We start from the raw sequence: 20,706 nt of genomic DNA on the forward strand, positions 1-20,706 counted from the left end.
TAGGTACATACATATGGGGGCATTATACAGGGTATGGGAGGGTTGGCTCATATGGTAGCTGCTGAGGGGGCATTATACTGGGTATGGGAAGCTAAGGGGGGCATTAGGCCTCATGCACACGACCGTAGTGGTGTGCCCCGCCGTGATTGTCTGCTCGCACAGACGCAGAGTGTCACACGCGGGCTGCCCGCAAATCGCGGGCCTTGCACATAGCCGCGTGCATTCATTTCTATGAGCAAAAACACATTCGTGTTATACTGTATGGAGGAATTATACTGTATGGGAGAGCTATGGGGGCATTATACTGTATGGGGGGCATTATACTGTATGGGGCAGCTATGTCAGGAATTATACTGTGTGGAGCAATATGCTGTATGTGGCAGCTATGGAGGGCATTATACTGTATGGGGGCATTAGACTGTAATTGGCAGTAATAGAGGGCATTATACTGTACGGGGCGACATTATACTGTATGCAGAATCTATGGGGGCATTATACTGTATGGGGCAGCTATGGGGGACATTATACTGTATGGGGCATTATAGTGTATGGGGCAGCTATGGGGGGTGTTATACTGTATGGGTGGCATTATACTGTATGGGGTATTATACTTTATGGGCAGCTATGGGGGCATAATACTGTATGGAGGGCATTATAGTGTATGGGCATCTATGGGGGCCATTATAGTGTATGGGCAGCTATGGGGGGCATTATAGTGTATGGGGCAGCTATGGGGGGCATAATACTGTATGGAGGGCATTATAGTGTATGGGGCAGCTATGGGGGCATCATACTGTATGGAGGGCATTATACAGTATGGGGCAGCATTGGGGCCCATTATAGGGTATGGGGCAGCTATGGGGGACATTATACTGTATGGGGGCATTATACTGTATGGGTACAGCTATGGGGGGCATTATACTGTATGGGGCAGCTATGGGGGGGCATTATACTGTATGGGGGCAGCTATGGGCGGCATTATATTGTATGGGTGTATTATACTGTATGTAGCAGCTATGGGTGGCAATATACTGTGGGGGCAGCTATAGGGGCATTGCACTGTGGGGCATTAGACTGTGGGGGCAGCTATGGGGGGCATTATACTGTGTGTGGGGCAGCTATGGGGGGCATTATACTGTGTGGTGGCATTATACTGTGTGGGCAGCTATGGGGGGCATTCATGGGTTCTGTCAGGCAAGGCAGCTGGGCATAGGCGTGCACAGGGTTTGGTGGTGTTGGGGAGGGGGCCCAAGCTGAATTCTTGCACCAGGGCCCATGAGCCTTTAGCTACGCCCCTGGCTGTAGGAAAACTATACTAGAAACAAATGGAAAGTCTGATCATGTGATACTGCAGATCTATGGAAATGGGTACATGAGGTAAAGAAGATAAAATTAATAATTATAATAAAGAAAGGTTAAAGGTAAATGTACTAAGAGCTCAACCAGTGTCTTGCACTCTTTTGTGGACGCTGGTGCTTGCCGATAATACACATTTCTTTGATGGTCATTTTTCCTGTATTAGTTAAAACTTATCTTTCTCAGGGACAGATGGTCTTTTGAGGCCCCTGGGCAAAATATCTTGTCTTTATTTTTCAATATGAAACCCTGATCACGCAAAAGTTGTTTGTGACTGGCCAGGTGTTGACATTTTTTTTTACACTGTCATTACTTGATCCTTTGAAATCGACCACTTTAAGGCTATGTTCACACGCTTAACAAAAAACGGCTGATAATACGGAGCTGTTTTCAAGGGAAAACAGCTCCTGATTTTCAGCCGTTTTTTAAGCAATTTGCATTTCAGCCCCCGCATTTTTAGCCATTTTTCGGGGCGTTTACGGCCCAAAAAACGGCAGAAAATAGCCCGTGTCTACATACTCTTACAGCTTTTCTGCAATTTCTATATTATGCTATTGCTATACGAGTAACTACACTGTCTATGCTCTACATTTACAAGTTACATCATGTACGACACGTGAGTGTGTGTTGTGAATGAATTGTCAAGGTTATGTTGTGTTATGGTTACTTTATTATTCCATAAATCATTTCTAACTCATAGGAACAATTCTGTAGACAACAACCTGTTCTAAAGTACAATATACCTGTCAGTAGTAAGCACTACTTCTAAATACCATGTGAATTTGTGAGCCTTTACATTTCCATTCCACCTGTTCTAATTATCTCCTGATCGTCTTTAAAGGGGTTTTCCAAATTATTCCCAAAAAATAACAGGGGTAGCTAAAGTGCATTAAAAAAAAAGAGCCATTACGCACCTCACAGATCCCTGGCATTCCAGCGCCGCTGCTCCAGGCCTCCCCGCTGCTGTTTATTGACATGGCTGCAGCGATGATGTGCTCGTATACCCACATGATAGCTGCAGCCAATCACAGTTCTCAGTGGGTATACAGCACAGGATCGGAAGAAGCGCTACATAGTGCAAAACAGGCTGTAACCTTGTTGGCTGTCTGCTATGTCCTCCCTCGCTTTGCCACATTAAAGAAGTTTTTGTGGAGGGAGGTGGAGCTCTCATTCTTTGACTCAGTTATTAGTGCACAAGTGTTTTAATACAGTCACGGTTCTTACACAGGATTTATTAGACTCCGGTTAGACTTCAGAGAATAGGGGCCTCCGGGTCGGATAGCTGTTTTAGATGTCAGTCGGATATTGGCACGTACCTCCACTGTGTATGGTCCTGTCCTAGGATTTCGCCATTCTGGTCTAGGGTTCTCTCCCCTCAGGTGTGCCTCCTGGGCATTATGAATGAGATAGTACAAGGCTATTATGACCAAATATTTTTTTGATTTGCTTTGTTTTGTGCTAGGAAGGTTATGATTATGGCATGGAAAGCCATGGTGTGTCCTAGTCTAGAACATTGGTTGCAATTGGTAAATAAGTATGTACCCATGTATCAAAAATTATACCTTAGCAGGAGATGCCCTGACAAACTTGGGAAGATATGGGCTAGGTGGTTGGAGACCTCGGACACTATCTAATGTATTTAAAAAAATATATATATATTTTATTTTTTTCTCCTTCTTACTGGCTGGAGGGGGAGCACTGGGAGATGAGGGGAGCAAATGTGTGAATGAGGTGTGAATGGGTATTTGTTTTGTCTGTTCTGGGCAACAATAATGGTCACCTTATGATCCTGTTTTAATTGCAAAATACGAATATCCTTATGTGATCCTTCTTGTCTAAATGCTGGCTTTTGCATTGTGAATGTCCCATATTTTGTGGCGATTGGTATTGCCAACTAGTTTTGGTTGGTCAGTATGCTCTGTGTTGTTTTTGATTGCAATTTTGTACTTGTAATGTTGTACCATAACAAAAGTTAATAAAAGAAAACCTTTTAAAAAAAAAAAAATGTTTTGTACCATTTTGGGTGAGTGACGCTTTTTCATCTTCTCCCTCCATTATTCCAAATGTGATAACTGCTTCTCTGATTGCTAAGTACCACCGGGAAAAAAAATGGATATGGAAACTTGGTTATAAAAATCTATTGGCAAAATTTAATCTCTCCCTTGCAGTAATGCCAAGTCCTCACTTTTTTTGAATACAGCACAGGATCCCTGAGGCCAGTGATTGGTTGCAGCGACGTCAGGGATCTGCTAGGTGAGTAATGGCTTTTTTTTAATTTATTTTTTATGTTTCTGCTATTGGATTTTTTTTTCCATTCCAACTCTGATGACTCCAATTGGAAGATAGCAAGGCCATTGTGACTATACGTGGCTGCCCGGAAACCCCCTACAGAATGTACTTTTATGGCATAAATAATTGACATACCAAAAGAGTTGACAGAACCCACTTAAAGCACTAGGTAACCTATAGGACAATCTCGACTTACCAAAATTAAAGCTTCAATTATCCCCAGAGTTTCATTTTGGAATAGTAATCAGCTTGTATGAACCATTTGTAGGAAAAAGAGTCCCCTCATGGAGATGAATGGACAGGAGAGTTCAATATAATTCTAACAATTATTTGACTTCAAACATTTTCTCGTAAGCTCGGCAGGTACAAATAATACAATTGTAAAACAATACTGTCTAACCTTTCCTCACACTGCGATTTAATAGAAGCACTTAAAATCCCACAGATTTATTCACAATTAACAATTATCTTTTTAAATCGTATTTGCTAAATAATCCCACACAATTTAAGTCGATTTAGAAAAAAATAGATTTTCCTTTAACACAACAAAAGCAATTTTATCTTAAGCTGTTGAATGATCCATCAAAATACACTGAGCTATATACAAATATTAACTAAGCAGCGTTTCCTGACCTACATTTCAGACATGGCATCTGCGCCCGGCCGTTAACTCCACATACGACTCAATATCAATGAATAATTTAGACTGCTATATAGACTGCTATATGGAGCCTTTCATAAACAAAAACACTTCTCATTAGGTTATTGAAATTAAAACGCAAGCAATTTATTTATCCTTAAAATAGTATACACCATTATTCCAAATAAATCAAACGTAACATAGTAGAGGACGCAAGTTTAAAGATTTTTATTGTATATTTTTGTCTTTTTAGGACAATTTTTAAAGCCATTCTGGTCTGAACCGTAGGACAAAATATCTCCATGTTAGTCTAAGGGCACGGCCAGACGTGGCGGAGGTTTTCCGCTGCAAATGTTGGTGCAGATTTGGGGCATTTACGCAACGAATCTGCACCAGCATTTGCATATTTGACAGGTAATTCAGACGTTGCAGAAAAAACAGCGGACTTGCCTCAGATTTGAGTTTTTGCATTGCAAAGGCTGAAATCCGCAGTGAAATTCCGCTTCTTCTCCGCAACAGTCAGTGCATGCTGCAGAGGGAAAATTCCGCACCGCAGACTATGGTCCGCAGCGGAGTTTTCCGCATCGTCTGAACTAACTTGCCAGAAAATGTATAGAAACAAATGTAAAAAACGGCCGCTGGAGAATTCCACTGCGGACTGTCCACAGCGGAATTCCACAGCAATTCCGCCCTTATAACGCTAGTTGGGGAGCCATGGCTAAATTTCTGCACGGTGACGTCATGTCTACTCTATACCCAACAGTTCTAGCTGCTTAATATAGAATGCAACCTCCTACAGTCAATGTAGTTGAAGATATGGTCTCCATTATCTTTGACTTATCCTTTTTTTCTTCTAAATTGATATCCTGAGGTTGTTATTTTGTTCTTTATTGAATCTTGTTTATTAAGTCATATAATTTGGTATAGCTCAAAGACCATAGCCTTATTACTGTTGCTCATGTGATCCAATTTTTAACTCATTAAAAGCACAGGACCAGGACCTACTTAGGGCCAGTTTTATGTAACAATGTGTATAGCCACTTACCTAAATTATTATGCACGCTAACGACATATCAGATGTAGCAGAGCAAAGCTTATTTGGCACAACTCACACCCTGTGCACATCACATCCATCACCCATAGAATATTATGGGATTTGTTTAAAGAGGCTCTGTCACCAGATTTTGCAACCCCTATCTGCTATTGCAGCAGATAGGCGCTGCAATGTAGATTACAGTAACGTTTTTATTTTTAAAAAACGAGCACCAGAGGCTACAGTTGATTCTGCAGCAGCATCAGCGTTTGCAGGTAAGTAGCTACATCGACTTACCTGCTAACGCCGATGCTGCTGCAGAATCAACTGAAGCCTCTGGTGCCGATGTGTCCTCGCTCGTCTGACACGATGCAGGACCTGTGAGTGACGTCACAGCGTGATCTGGCAGAAGCTGGGCGTTCTGAAGAGAAGTGGATGATACTTCTCGTCAGAGCGCCCAGCTAGTAAAAGTATTAAAAACGCCCCGATGTACGCACATAATACACGCCCACTTGGACTTTTACTTTTAAACACACCCACTTGGACTTTTGCAAGCCTCATTTACATAACTACAAAAATGGTCATAACTTGGCCAAAAATGCTCGTTTTTTTTAAATAAAAACGTTAGTGTAATCTACATTGCAGCGCCTATCTGCTGCAATAGCAGATAGGGGTTGCAAAATCTGGTGACAGAGCCTCTTTAATGTATACATCATGAGAAGGCCATGAAAGTATGTTAAACGGATCCCAAAATAACTACCAGTAACGGATGCCAGTGTTAGGCATCCTTCACAGCCTACTTTTAGGCTATACTCTACGTCGGGAGTTCTTATAAATCTTAGGCCAAAAAGCTGATTTGAATGGGGCCTCACCTTTATGTTATGATTAGTTAGAAGAAAAAGTTTAAAGATAATTTCAGTTGTGCTGCATCCTTGGTGAAATTTTTATCATTTGTAAGACCATCTAAGTTTCCAAAGTTCCAAACAATATTTGTTACCTGATGCATTGCATCTTTATATATTGGTATGCCATCGTACTGCAACTGTTAATATTCTGTAGAATTTCAAATGCTTTTCTAGAAGTGGGGCAGCTCACTTATTTCCCCTTGTTTATATAGCACCAACATATTCTGCAGCTTTGTACAAAGAATTTAGCCCTCCTATATTATGACTGAAGAAGATTGATACAATACTAGGTCTCAGCCATACTACAGTAAAAGACAATCTGCATTTTTACATAGGAGTCTAACAATAACAAACACATGGAAATGTCATACTTGCCAACTGTCCCGAATTTGCCGGGACTGTCCCGAATTTACAGAGACCGTCCCGGCAAATTACTGTCTCGGGATTTGTCCCGGCAACTGATACATTCAATTTTATCTGCGTCCTCAGGATGCAGATACAATTGAATGCTATGGCAGAGCAGGAAACCTTCCACTTCCTGCTCGGCCATCCACTCCTCCTGGAGCAGAATCCCCGGCCAAAGCATTGCAAACGCCCTGCCGGACATTCTGCTGCATGAGGTGTCACTGACGTTACTGACCTTGTATGGACAGTAAAGTCAGGTCTCTCCCTTTGAGCGGAATTCCCGGCCAAGTCGTCAGCAACGCTTTGGCCGGGGAATCCGGTGCTCCAGGAGTAGTCCATGTCTTCACTGTCCATATAAGGGCAGGGATGTCAGGGGCACTTCCTGCAGCTGAATCATCGGCCAGAGCATTGCGGAAGCCTGGCGGGGGATTCCGCTACAGGACAGCACAGTCCGCTTATATAAACAATGGCTCCATCTATGGGGGGGGGGGGGGGGGAGTACCTATAGGGGGAGTATGTGGCACTCTCTACAGGGGGGCTGTGTGTGGCGTCATCTACAGGGTGGCTGTGTGTGGCGTCATCTACAGGGGGGCTGTGTGGAACCATCTACAGGGGGCACTGTGGCATCATCTACAGGGAGCAGTGTGTGGCATCATCTACAGGGAGCAGTACGTGGCAATATCTACTGGGGGCACTGAATGTGGCACTATCTACGCTGGTTTTTATGCTACCAGTAGTGGTCAGCACCTATGACCTAGCCCTAGTGATAAAGTGAGACATCACCTGCCTGTAAACAACCAGATAACCAGAGACATACCGGCCACCATAGTAGTTGTCAGCATAACTACTGCAGAAATTGTGTTAGTTTTTTTGTATGCAGAAATTCTGCAAAGCCACGCCCACTGGCCACACCCATCTCATAAACCAAGCCCCATTAGACATACCCACCAAAGACACCACACACTAAGTGTCCACAAAAAAAAAATTCAAATGTTGGCAACTATGAAATGTGGAGGCGCACAAAGGTTTTTTCACACTGAGGCATTACACGGTAGGCACATGGAGTGCCTGTGGGTCCGTACTGTGGACCTATAATGCGGTCAGTTTAGCACTGCACACATGGCAGTAGTACTTTGTGAATGAGCCCTAAGGGGCAGTTCTCATTTCTGATGTGTCAGCTCCAGCTAATGTGGAAAACACCAAGTAGAAACTATTTTTGTACTAGATTTAAGGACAATAATTGATTCACATTCAAAGAGGTACAAAATAAAATAATAAATTGTGTTTGTGTTTTTTTGCTTTATTAATAGATGCTTAAAATCCCAGTTTATTCTCAATGTGAATATCCACTTTTGAACACCATTTTATTTAGTTTAAAACTAAAATTAAAATAATGAATACGTTTGAGCCGCTGCTTAAGAACACGGGCCATGGCATATGAGAGACAGTACATAATCTTCATGTTCCAAAACGAAAAACCTGTAAAAATGGTCAAAGATCACAATTAACTTATATTTCTGACCATCTTAAAAAGGTAACTGACGGTTTAAAAAGACACATACACCTAGTTCCTTGAGCCCCCCACTTATTAAAACTTCTGACATGTCTCATGAGATGTCAGGTGTGTCTGTGAGGGTATGTGCACATGCAAACTCAAAAACGTCTGAAAATACCGAGCTGTTTTCAAAGGAAAACAGCTCCTGATTACCAGAAGTTTTTTTAAGCCACTCGCGTTTTTTACGGCCGTTTTTGGAGCTGTTTTTCTATAGAGTCAATGAAAAACAGCTCCAAATCCGGCTCAAGAAGTGATATGCACTTCTTTTTCGCAGGCATCTTATTTGGCCCGGTTTTAAAAAATGAAGCGTAAAAAAACGCCCCGTCGGAACAGAACACCGTATTTCCCATTGAAATCAATGGGCAGATGTTTGTAGGCGTTCTGCTTCTGTTTTTTCAGGCGTTTTTCAAGGCGTAAACGCCCCGTAATACGCCTGAAAACACTACGTGTGCACCTACCCTTAGACTACAGTGACCTTTCAATGCCTACCTTTGGTTTGAAACAAAAAAAAAAATCAAGCAGAATTTACACATCTATGAAAGTCCGTAATATATTTGCCTAGGCTGTGATTACCCCTGATCTCGATCATAACAACCTAGGTAGGTATAATGCAGACCTACAGGTCTATTTAAATCCCCATTTTTTTGTTATATGGCAGAACCATACACATTTTCTGAGGTTTTTAAATTATTACACTAGTTTAGGTTAGATAGAAATGACAATAAATTAGATGAAAGTATAGCCTCTTTTTTATATTTTGGTTAGATATAAAATTGTTGAACCTATTTAGCTTCCACATTCCACAGCTTGAAAGGATTTTTCCATGATTTAAAGTAACGCAGTCACCTCTGGAAACCCCTTAAACTACAGTAATCAGAATATAGCTTAAGACCCTGATTGTGAATCTGTAATTTTTATTTTTCTACTCACTTGCATTTCCTCGCCTTAAGCCCACAAACGGACTATCTTAGGAGTTCTCTCCAATATATCGGCAAGCTCGAGTCTAGAGATGAGCGAACCGGGACAACCGAACCCGGTTTCGGTCCGAACATCGCGAAAAGTTCACCGGGTTCGGCCGAACACGTTTTGACCGAACCCGGGCGGGCAGAAAAAAACATTACAAAAATATTATACTAATCGGCAGCCACTTGTCTCTATCAATCACTGATAGAGAAAAGAGGCTGCTGATTAAAAAGAAAATAAAAAGCATTTCATACGTACCCGGTCGTTGTCTTGGTGACGAGTCCCTCTTCTTCCTCCAGTCCGACCTTCTTTCCTGACGCAGCAGTCTGTGATTGGCTGCAGCGGCCGCGGAAGCCTGTGATTGGCTGCAGCGGCCGCGGCAGCCTGTGATTGGCTGCAGCGGCGGTCACGTGACGTGCGTGACCGCCACTACAGCCTGTGATTGGCTGCAGCGGCGACATGGATGAAACGTCATCGCTGGAGGCCGGACAGGAGGAATGTAAGTATGAACGTATTTTTTTTTATTTTTTATTACATTAAAAAAATTTTTTCCGCGCGCCGAGCATGGTACTGTCAAGGTTGCTGAAAGAGTTAGTGCAGCCCATTAACTCTTTCAGCACCCTGGACAGTACCATGCTCTACGCACGGAAATTAAAGGTTCGGTCAGAACTTGTTCGGTCCGAATCGAACTTTTTCGTGAAATTCGGTGAACCAGCCGAACCGAACTATTCATAAGTTCGCTCATCTCTACTTGAGTCCTCTCCATGTATCAGCAGGCAGCGCACGGCCCGTTTGCTGGCTTACAGCAGGGACATGCAAGTGAAAAAATACGGATATGGAATCGGTGTCTATTTAGCTTTTTAAGGATTACTGTAGTTTAGGGTGTTTCGGTGGTTGCCGGCTCTTCAAATATTGATGTCTTATCCTTACGAAACGCTATCAATATCAAAAAATGCTTTTAATAATGTTACAACTAAGGCTAGACAAAGAGTTTTATTTTGTAGTGAGCAATAAATTGTTTCCCATGGAAATGCATTAGACTGGGGCTATTTATCTCACTACAAAAATGTTACAAAAAAATAAAAAATTGCTGTGATGAATCGCTGTCCATAGAAATACATTAAGAAGCTTGAAAATCTCTTCAGAATCGCTCCAGACAGTTCAGTAGCTCTAACATCTCATCATCTAGCAATTAAAAAACCGTGACTAGCAAACCTCTTAACGATGTGATTTTCAAGCTAATATTGCCTGGGACCCTTTTATTACGGTAGTATTAGAACATACACTGGGACAGAGTTACTAATATAATCTAAGATTTAAACAGTGCAAACTTAGACAAGGCAGTCAGAAGATGTGCCAAATTTATCAGTGATGAACGCAGTTTGATCAATTTTGTGCATCTTGCTTGACTTGCTAGACCATTTTTTTCTTCTTATACCACCACAAATTTTGCAGTTTGCAACAAAATTTGGTGCCAGTTTTGGCACACACTGGCGCATGTTAAGCCAAGCCCATTAAAAGTGTCTAGCGATGGGCAAGCATCTGGTTTAACAAGAAGGGCACTAAACTGGGCCAGATTTTGGCGAAATTTATGACACATTTGAGCTGCAGACACATTAGTGTATCTGCTCCACTGTACAACAGTGTTAGTTAATGAGTCCTGACTCCTGATGATAAAACAACAGCTCCTGCCAAGTGCAGATGTATAGTAGGAATCTTCCAGTCCTTTTGCTACATATAAATATTGGGCCTAGGACCCCTCATTTAGGCAATAAATAGGGTTTAATAATAACGTAACACATAATCTTCAGTAGACACAACATGCTCACAATTAGATAGAAATTCTTTGCTACACAGCAAAAAAAATAAATAAAAATAGTACATATAAGAAACAGCATAGTGTCTGTGCGTCAGATTATGACTTGAATGCCACTCCCTTCACTGAAGCCAGAATATTATTGTTACAGTATGTGCAATCCTTAATAACAATAATGTGCTATAGTATTAATAACTATAATGAACCGAAAATACAAGAGAACAAAAAAAAAATAATGAATTTTTCCATCAGATGCTGAATTACAGAGATATTCTTCCGTGGAAGCATTGCTTCTATTGGAGAATATTGGCGTAATACGGTGATATAGAGGCACCATATGGCAGCACATGGAATGCCTACAACTTCATAGTAGGAAATAGTAAAGCTTCTGTGTGCCACTATACAGGCTCCTTGCCCAAAGCTGTATAGCCAAACCCAACTATCGAATGTGTATAATGATATCATACTCTCCCCCAACAGCACATGTCCGGGCAAAGAAGTAATGGCCATTTTGGATTGTTAAAGCTGCTGTCAGAAACCTCTGGCATACCCCCCCCCCTTTTAAAACAGAGGCGCGGAGTCGAGCATTCATGTGTATGGGAGAGTTGGGAGGAACGAACAAGGGTTTGGCTGACAGCAATTGTAATTTTATAAGCAGCTTTTTTTTTATCATAACTTTTTATGCAAACCGCTATCCACTTCAAGGTACTAGTTACATACATGGGGACGTGGTAAAAAAATAAAAATAGAAAAAAATAATAGTTTTTCTAATTGCTTGCCTCTGGGGTCTATTTCTTATGGGTAAATTCACAAGAAACATTTTACACCTTATGTTCTGTGAGTACAATGATAAAAACAAGATTTATGATGCAATTAAATGTGGATGTGCTCATGTTCTGTATAGATAGAGGGAGGGACTCCAAATCGTTTTCTTAGCTGGGCATAAGGCATACCAGTCTGACGCTCCATACATTTGTAAGAGAAATATTTTATTGGAGTTTTAACTTCAATAACTTTTTCTCCCAATATAAAATTGTCAAACAGTCGGATTTCTGCAAAATATTTTTTTTTCGTGATGTCGAATTGGGGTTTATTTACATCATTGTATTTATGGTACCACATCCAAATTTATATTTCCATCTGTTGTATCCCAACAGAGAGAAGAAAGAAAACTTTTTTTTTTCTGGACAGCAATATAAACTCATCTTATTCCTTATACAAATAAGTGATAAAGAAAATACCATTCCTGAGGGCCATATAAACTGTAGTCCAGATAGACATCAAAGTTAGAGGATCATCCAAAATGTTTGAATGCATCCATTTTGCCGACATATCTAATGTGTATGGCCAGCTTAGGCTCTCCCTGTCATGTAAATTAGCACTCCACTATTTTTTACCTAAATAGTGCACCATAGGCTATTATTAAAGAATAATGTAGAGGCTCTTGTGTATGCCTTTTTTAGTTAATGTGCCATTTATGGGGTGTCACTATTCTAATTCCTTCTACCCCTCTGATATGATTCCCCTAATTTAGCCTACATTTTCCATCATGCGTCTGGCTTTGCAGTGGGGGTAGAGTCTCCTCAAAATGCACTTGTTCTGTTCTGAGTCCTATAGAAGGCCAGCAAGTGATAGATCAGTGACATAAAACAGTTTCAGTCTTAGTGTATTCCTATGTGATGTAGCTTCAGCCTGTCTTCCCTGCATGTGATAGGTTTCTCCCGGTCAGCTCTTACAAGCAGGAGGCAAGGAGAGGAGTGTGAATCAGCATCTCATACTCTCTGCACATAGCACTCACAGATATTATAGACAGGTCGTGTCAGAGTCAGGGGAGCAATAATTGTAGGTACTCACATACTGTATCACTCATTAATTTTTAGATAAGGCAGAAATTATCTCTTCAGCAGTACTCTATGCATGGAGGAACATGAAGTGGACAAGAAGGGTGGAGCTTGCTGGGACAGGAGGAGTCTCAGAGCTGCCAGGAGGGATTTGATTGGCGATGATGTATTTCTGTAGTATACAGGAAGTCCTCCACACAGGGGTAATTAACTTCCTGTCTACACAGGAGAACATGGTCTATATTGGTGGTCAGACTAGGGATCACATGACACAGCTGCCCATAATGAAAGGCTTCAAAGTGTATAGATACCATGGAGCTGGGAAGAAACAATTGACACTACTAGAATATTGTATGACGAGTTAGAATTATATGTGAAAAACAAATTTGGAGTTGCTTCTCTAACCAGGAAAACTGTAAACTTTATATTTCCAAAACATCTGAGTCCATTCAAGACCCACAAAAGGTTGGTGATCAGGAAATATATTTGTGGAGCTGTGTTAACAGTATAACTATATATAATTTTAAGGAAATATGATTCAATTTAACTCATATAGTTGTCTTCTACTGTATTTCTACTTTAGACAGTAAATATAAGATGTCATCACAATTCCACAGGAACATGTAGTGTAGTTTCACTCTCAACAAACGCCTTCAATCTACATAGACCTTTGAACCATGGTTAAAGAGACTCTGTCACCACATTATAAGTGCCCTATCTCCTACATAAGGAGATGGGCGCTGTAATGTAGATGACAGCAGTGCTTTTTATTTAGAAAACCGATCTATTTTTACCACGTTAGGATCGATTTTAGCTTTATGCTAATTAGCTTCTTAATGCCCAAGTGGGCGTGTTTTTACTTTAGACCAAGTGGGTGTTGTACAGAGGAGTGTATGACGCTGACCAATCAGTGACCAATCAGCGTCATACACTTCTCTCCATTCATTTAGTCTGCGCATAGGGATGCTGCTAGATCAGTATGTGCTGTCTTATACTGTGTCACGCCCTGTTGGGCATTAAGAAACAAATTATCATAAAGCTAAAATCGCTCCTAACGTGGTCAAAATAGATTAGTTTTCTAACTAAAAAGCACTGCTGTCACCTACATTACAGCGCCGATCTCCTTATGTAGGAGATAGGGCACTTATAATGTGGTGACAAAGCCTCTTTAAGTAATCTAAAGACCCATTCACATTTCTGTCTCATCCTTGTTTAAGGTTTTAGTCTTACTAAATACGTAACAAAAACAGTATCATCTGAATCTTTTACTGAAAAAAATAACGGTTGTCAAGAATGTTCAAGAAAGAAAAAAATTTGATTAACTCATGTATAAGGGTATGTTTCACACAGAAAAAAAAACATGTAAATAGAAAAAAATGCAACAAAAAGAGGGAACATGTGACTGTACGTCATGAGACTGTATGGAGGTACTTCAAATGGAGTGCTAGTGACTGGGGGAGAAAGCCTCCATAAGAAAGCATGTAATGGAGCATTTCACAACTTTTGTTCTATTGGATTCAAAGGGGATCCAGCAATAGAAAACTCTATAAAATTTGAGGCATCTCGAGGTAGTGTAGGGCCCAGTAGACTTCTATCTGTGCCACAATAGGGCTCCATACAACATGGAGGTTGTAAGGATCAGTTATATGGTCGCGTGCAGGAGCGTTGAGAGCTTTCTTTGATCTGAATAAATATGTACTAATAAAAAACAACTTGTCTGTGCAAACAATAAACAGCAGTAACAATCTGCTAATACAAGCAGAGGGATACATCTGATAGGTTGCATCTTGTTTTTTTCTAAACGACCAAGTTTGTACAGAACCTTCTTTTCCGATTATCTTTAGAAACGTGGACACAAGATGTTTTAGAAAGGAAATGCGTAGGAACGTGTCATAACTATTTTTGTTTTCAGATTCTTGTATTCAATTAACAATAAGATAATGGAATGAAGTTAGTGGTAGAGGTTAATAATATTACAATAATGGCCATATATTAAGTTCATTCAAAGAAATAATAAAAAATATATTTCTCTGTAATTTTTCTGCAAGTGCATGTTACATTCAGGTCTCGCACAAGCCATGCGTGGTTAGGTTTGGTAACAATCTTTTGTTTTAGGTCACAATTAGACATCCATATTCTCCCTTTAAATTTCTTTGTTCCGTCTCTTTTGCTGCTGTGTCGCCACGGCTGGAAATACTGTAGGTTCCGAGGAACAATGGACGATTCCTGTCAGTTCATTGGAGTGGGTGGCAGTGTATAAAATGGATGGTGCTGCAGGAGCCGGCGAGTGGTAGGGGGGGCAGCTGGCTCAGAATTCAGAACGTGATATTATGGTTTGTTTCTGTCTGATATTTATGGCCAGGGCACAACACCCGTAATGTGTTGCACTGCAATCTAATGCAAATTCACACTTTTGTCAGCACTAGGGGGTGAGTCTGTCATGTGATTTCTACGATGCATGAAAAGGTATGTACACATGCAATGTCATCTGTTCCCATAGGCAATTTTGTGCGCCTACGTTAAAATGTCATAGAGCCCTGCCCTTATACATAAAGGTGTACTGAGCAGGACATACATTTTTCAAGTTCTTTAGTGTTTCAGTAATTTTTGTCCATTTTAGAACTTGTATTCTCATTAGGATCTTCCTGCATGTTGTAGATCCAGATGTAAAGTAAAGCTCTATATGACTTGAAGATGCTGAAAACACTGTAAGGCCTTGTTCACACAGTGCATATTTGATACAGATGTTAAATTTATTTTTTAAGCCAATACCGGGAGCGGAGCCTAAACAGAAGACACATATAAAGGAAGGCCATATAGCATCTCCTCATCTGGATTCAATTTTGGTTTTGGTTTGAAAATTGCATGCAAAATTTGCATCAAGTCTGCAGTGTGTGAACAAGACCTCATCAGAAGTTTGGGGTATAACAAATACAGTAAAATGCATGTGGATGGGGTTTCCAATCCTGTTGCGGATTGGTCACAGATTTTTAAAGCGGGTTTTACCCTTTGTGATGCTAAGGAAGAAATTTGCGGGCAAAATTTGCGGGCAAAATCTGCAACAAAATCCGAACACATGCAGATTTTGCTGCGGATTTGTTGTCAATTTGTCTTGAATACGTGTGCACTCGTGGACTTTGGCCCCCTTCACATACACTTTATTTCCAGAATTTTGAAACGCATGTAAAAAAATATTCATGTGTTTCAAACATTTTTGTTTTAATGGCATTTTTTACATGCATTTTTGTTGCCTTTTTTATTTTCTGACATTGTATTAATGCATTCTTCCTGGTGTGTTTTTTTTTTTTAAATAAAGAGATTTCTATGGAAAAAAAATATACCGAGAGCATGATGCGTGTAAAAAAACAAAACAAAAACATTTCACAAACCAAAACACTGTATGAATGCTCCCTCATATTTTACCAAAGACTTTAAAGTAACATCTGGCAAAATTTGGGCAAAAAAATAAATAAAGAAACGCTGGTAAAAATGCAGTATGTGAATTCAGCCTTAAAATAGGTTTTAAGCAGATTTGTTGAGTAACCTCAACACGGGGAGGTATCGAAGAAACCGCAAAAGAAATGCTGAATGAACAGTCAGAAAATTAAAAGGAAGATAAAACTGCTTCCTTTAAAAAAAAAAAAAGAGAGAGCGTAGTATTATATACAGTGTCAAAAACAGTAGACAAGTTCAGAAAATTTACTAACGAATGATTTTCAGGCCGACCACAACAGGGCAAAGACCAGAAAGAGAATCTCCTTGTACATTGTCATCTGTAGGCATCTTCTGATCATTTCCTTACATATGCACATCCTTACAGCAGAGACTGTGCACAAGCTTCATACGTAGACTTCTATATACACAGGGTGTATGTAAAGGGAGGGGGATAAACCCCCAAAAGGTTAAGAGGCACTTTATGTTTCTTTAAATGTCGTTGTTCTTTGGGCCCTTCATGGCATTGTAAACGTATACATTGTGAGGTTAACAATGTGCTGTTGTCTGCAGTTCTCCCCCTAGGTGGCGTTATCCGGGGGGAGGAGTGTTCAATCCGGCTACTGTATTGTACTGTATTACATTGCACTATTGTGGCCAGCAATGGCCTGTATGCTTAAATTATTTAATGTGTATTTCTTAGCAGGTGATCTTCATAGACTATGCCGCATGGTGTATTTGATTTGCATATGCACGTAATGTGCTGATTTTGGTAATGTTGGGTTATAATGTTCAGTGTCGGGAGAAAGTTGGTGTGACCTGGCTCTGGTGCTGTAAGTAGATGGTGTTGTGAGAGAAAGCTGCTGAGGAGATCGACCTGTCGGATGAGCGAGCGGTGGGTTGAGGCCATAGTCTCCCAATTATGTGGTGTCAGTACGGGTGAGCAGTGGTGGCCGACATCCCATGAACAGCCAGTGTTGGGGAGCCATTTTGCGGCCTACAAGGACTTTTGCCAGGCCAAACCCTGCTTCAGGGTGGGACGCTCTTTGCCCTGTCTGCGATGTGCCTTCAGTAAGCCATCTTAGCCTGCCTGAGTCATGTCTAATTGTTGTGCCTCCCATATTCGGAACAACTCAGTATATATGTGTCAGTGTGCACAATTGGCGCCGTTTTTTTATTTTGAGATATTTTGTTTTAGCTATTTTAATATCCTATAGAGAAGCTTATAGAAAAAAATGCCAGAACTCGAGCATGCTGGCCCCAAAAAAACAAAACACTTTGCATGTTGTATTGTTTCCTATATTTCACTATAGACTTTAAAGTAACATCTGGTCATATAAAACGCGGGTTTGGCTGTTTCTGTATCTCCTATAGAACAGAATGAAGAGAGCCATGTGCGCCCCCCTCCACTAGATCCCATCTGGAATCTGCGTAAGGCGAAGCAGGGGTAAGTTGACACCCACTTGCGATATAGGTGGGGGTTCCAGAGTTTGGACCTGCATCTATCAGACATTTATGTCGTATTCCATGGATATGCCATAAATGTCTAAATTCTGAATACCCGATTAAGGGTGGATTTACACAAGATGTTTTTGGCCACGTAGTAAAATCCAAATAAAAAATTGCAGCAAACTGCACTCGGCCTTATTGTGAATTGCTGCAGCATTTTTTTTACAGGTGCAACATGTAAATTAAATGTCAAATGTGTCAAGTTGCGATAAAACCGAGTGCATTTTATTACTACGCTCCCAAAAATGTAACTTGTAAATACCCCCAAGGGAAGTTCCAGGAAGTTGTGCAGGTGACTTGCACCAGATTTATCACATACTATTATATTTTTAGTTATTTTACCTTCAGACACATTGTAATGATCACAGGGTTAGGCTCTGTTCACATCTGCGTTGGGGTCCCGTTCTGACGTTCCGTTAGAGGTTTCCATCAGAACGGGACCCCGAGCAGACACAAACGAAAACCAGAGGTTTCCATTTACATCACCATTGATTTCAATGGTGACGGAGCCGGTGCCCGTGGTTTCCGTTTGTCTCTTTTGTGCACCGGACCCCGTCATTTTGCAATAGCGTAGTCGAATACGATGCACAACAGACACAAACCACGGGCAACGGCTCCGTCACCATTGAAATCATTGGTGATGGAAATGGAAACCTGTGCTTTCCGTCGGTGTCAGTTTGTGTCTGCTCCGGGTCCTGTTCTGACGGAAACCTCCAAAGGAACGTTAGAACGGGACCCCAACGCACATGTGAACAGAGCCTTACCAAGGTCATTATAGCATAATAATAATAAAAATATTATTATGTACATACTCTTAATACATTACACAGAATAAACAAAATATATTTTTACCAGTACAAGGCAAAGAAAGCCAGAAACCAGACTAAATCTAAACAGACACAGACAGCCATACTCACCCAGCTTTGGCCTTGCATCAAAATGTGAAATATATATTACATTAAATTATAGTAACATCTATCAATTTATGCACTTCTTCTAAAACAACTTTGTAGCAAATCCTAAAATATTACCATCCCTGAACAGATGCAGTGGTATTGAGTGTGTATCTATTGTATTGACAGCTATCAGAGATTGTTGTTGGTAATCAGCCCTCGCAGAACGTAGCGTACGAAGAGTTAATTAGTGTTCACCTTCTGCCCTATTGTACTCTAGTCAATGAAAGACAATTCAGCATAGGAAATGCCATGGTGTTTATAACTGGAAGACATGTCCCAGGCTACAGGAATAATATCCATGGACTGTTGCCCCGAGTCACTACTACTTCCACAATGCAGCTTAATATTTCACAACAGAAGTGACACTGCTATCGTAATACACACGAAAACAATTTATTACTTTAGAGGAAATTCCCATTATTCAGAATCATTTCTTGCTAACCATGCTGCAAAAACAGGAAGAGGAGAGCCCACGTTTTATCATTAAAAAGGAAAGGGGAAGTAATCGACCCACTCATGGCTCCTGGCAATACGGCATCAGATGGCTAAAAACGTACACACCTACAATGTCAAATTATTTTCAACTATCTGGACAACCTGGTAAGAGGTGGGGGTGCAAGGATACCAAAGTGGAAATGGAACTTTAAACCTAGACAGTGGAAAGAAAATTCCAGACTAAGCCAATAGTAGGATGATATTAATCTATAGCAGTGGGGTAATAATGAAATTCCCATACATATAACTTGAGCCAGTCAAGATACAGAGTACGAGGATCATTAATAAATAAGCTGACCACCAATATTATTCTATGGCAGAGTCACAACCGTTCAGTTAATAGAATATTTATAGAAATAAATATCGAGCTGACCACCAATATTATTCTATGGCAGGGTCACAACCGTTCAGTTAAATTATGTATATATATATATATATATATATATTATATATATATATATATATATATATATATATATAAAAAAAATATATGGATGCTTATAAACAAGCAGTCTGCCATAAATAGACCAGAGCAGGAATATGCAAGAAACCCAATCTTCCCTGTCTGACAGGAGACTGCAGGCCTTTGAGCTCTTGTAACCTACAAAGAAATAAACAGCGCACAATTGAAATCACAGCAGGAATTATTTTTGTCTCCCCATTGACAGTGACCTGAGCTCTGCCTCCCCTACCTTTCAGCGATGATGATGCTGCTGCTGCTGCTGCTGTTGTGCCTGCGTTAAACGATTTAGTGTTCTTTTTTTTTTACTCCAGAGCGCAAAAAAAGGAAGCAATGACGTTGGGATGAATAGACGTTTAGGGTGAAACACAGCTGAACAAAAGTGTAAAAGCTCCTTTTTGCAGTCGCTCAGCAGGAAAAGAGAAGAGAGAAAAAAAAAAAGAACAGGAGAGAGGAAAAAAGGGAGGGGATGGGAGGGGTGAGAGACAGCTACTCATTTAGACAGCCGGTCTAGCAGGCCTTCATAATGCTCAGGCATAAAACACAGCTGTGGCTTAAGGCAGAAATACTCCTTATCCTTGCCTGCTGGCTATAACATTGTCGTTGATATTTGCAGCCTTTGCTTTTGAATTGCTGCCATAGAGCATCTGCGCATATTAATGGTAGATTTTTAAAACCTGTTCAATATAATATTAGTTAGAATTGCAGAAGTGAAAAGCTTCTGGTATTGAAAGTGTTAAAGAGAAAGGCGCTGTGGATGCTAAAGATCACTGAGACTTGTCACGTATGTTTTATGAAACGAATATAATGCAAGTTTACTGACACAGGTCTTCACCGATTATATTGAATGATCAAGACATTGTTTTCTATCTTTGCAGAATTCAACTATTTTGTTATGATCCAAGTAGCTGATCTGATGGATTTCACTATTTATGGTTGCCATCATTATAAAATAATTGCCATTGAGATTTGCTTTTGAGTGAGAGTAACCAATACTATAATGCACAATGATATATAACGTTAAAGAAGCACTCTAGCAAATTTTTCTTTT

General features: G+C 40.5%; 1 protein-coding gene across 2 annotated transcripts in view; it reads right to left on the minus strand.

Annotated features, from left to right (window-relative positions):
• The window catches only part of C7H1orf21 (chromosome 7 C1orf21 homolog), a 124,885-nt gene extending 104,765 nt beyond the window's left edge, over positions 1-20,120 (minus strand). The window contains exon 1 of one of the 2 annotated variants that reach the window (XM_075833448.1): positions 19,888-20,120. The gene's annotated coding sequence lies outside the window, so the exon portion shown is untranslated. The remainder of the gene's footprint in view (positions 1-19,887) is intronic. The other variant, XM_075833449.1, reaches the window with a different exon arrangement.
• Positions 20,121-20,706: the final 586 nt, after the last annotated feature.

The sequence above is a fragment of the Rhinoderma darwinii genome, chromosome 7 (genome assembly GCF_050947455.1).
Source record: "Rhinoderma darwinii isolate aRhiDar2 chromosome 7, aRhiDar2.hap1, whole genome shotgun sequence".
NCBI lineage: Eukaryota > Metazoa > Chordata > Amphibia > Anura > Rhinodermatidae > Rhinoderma > Rhinoderma darwinii.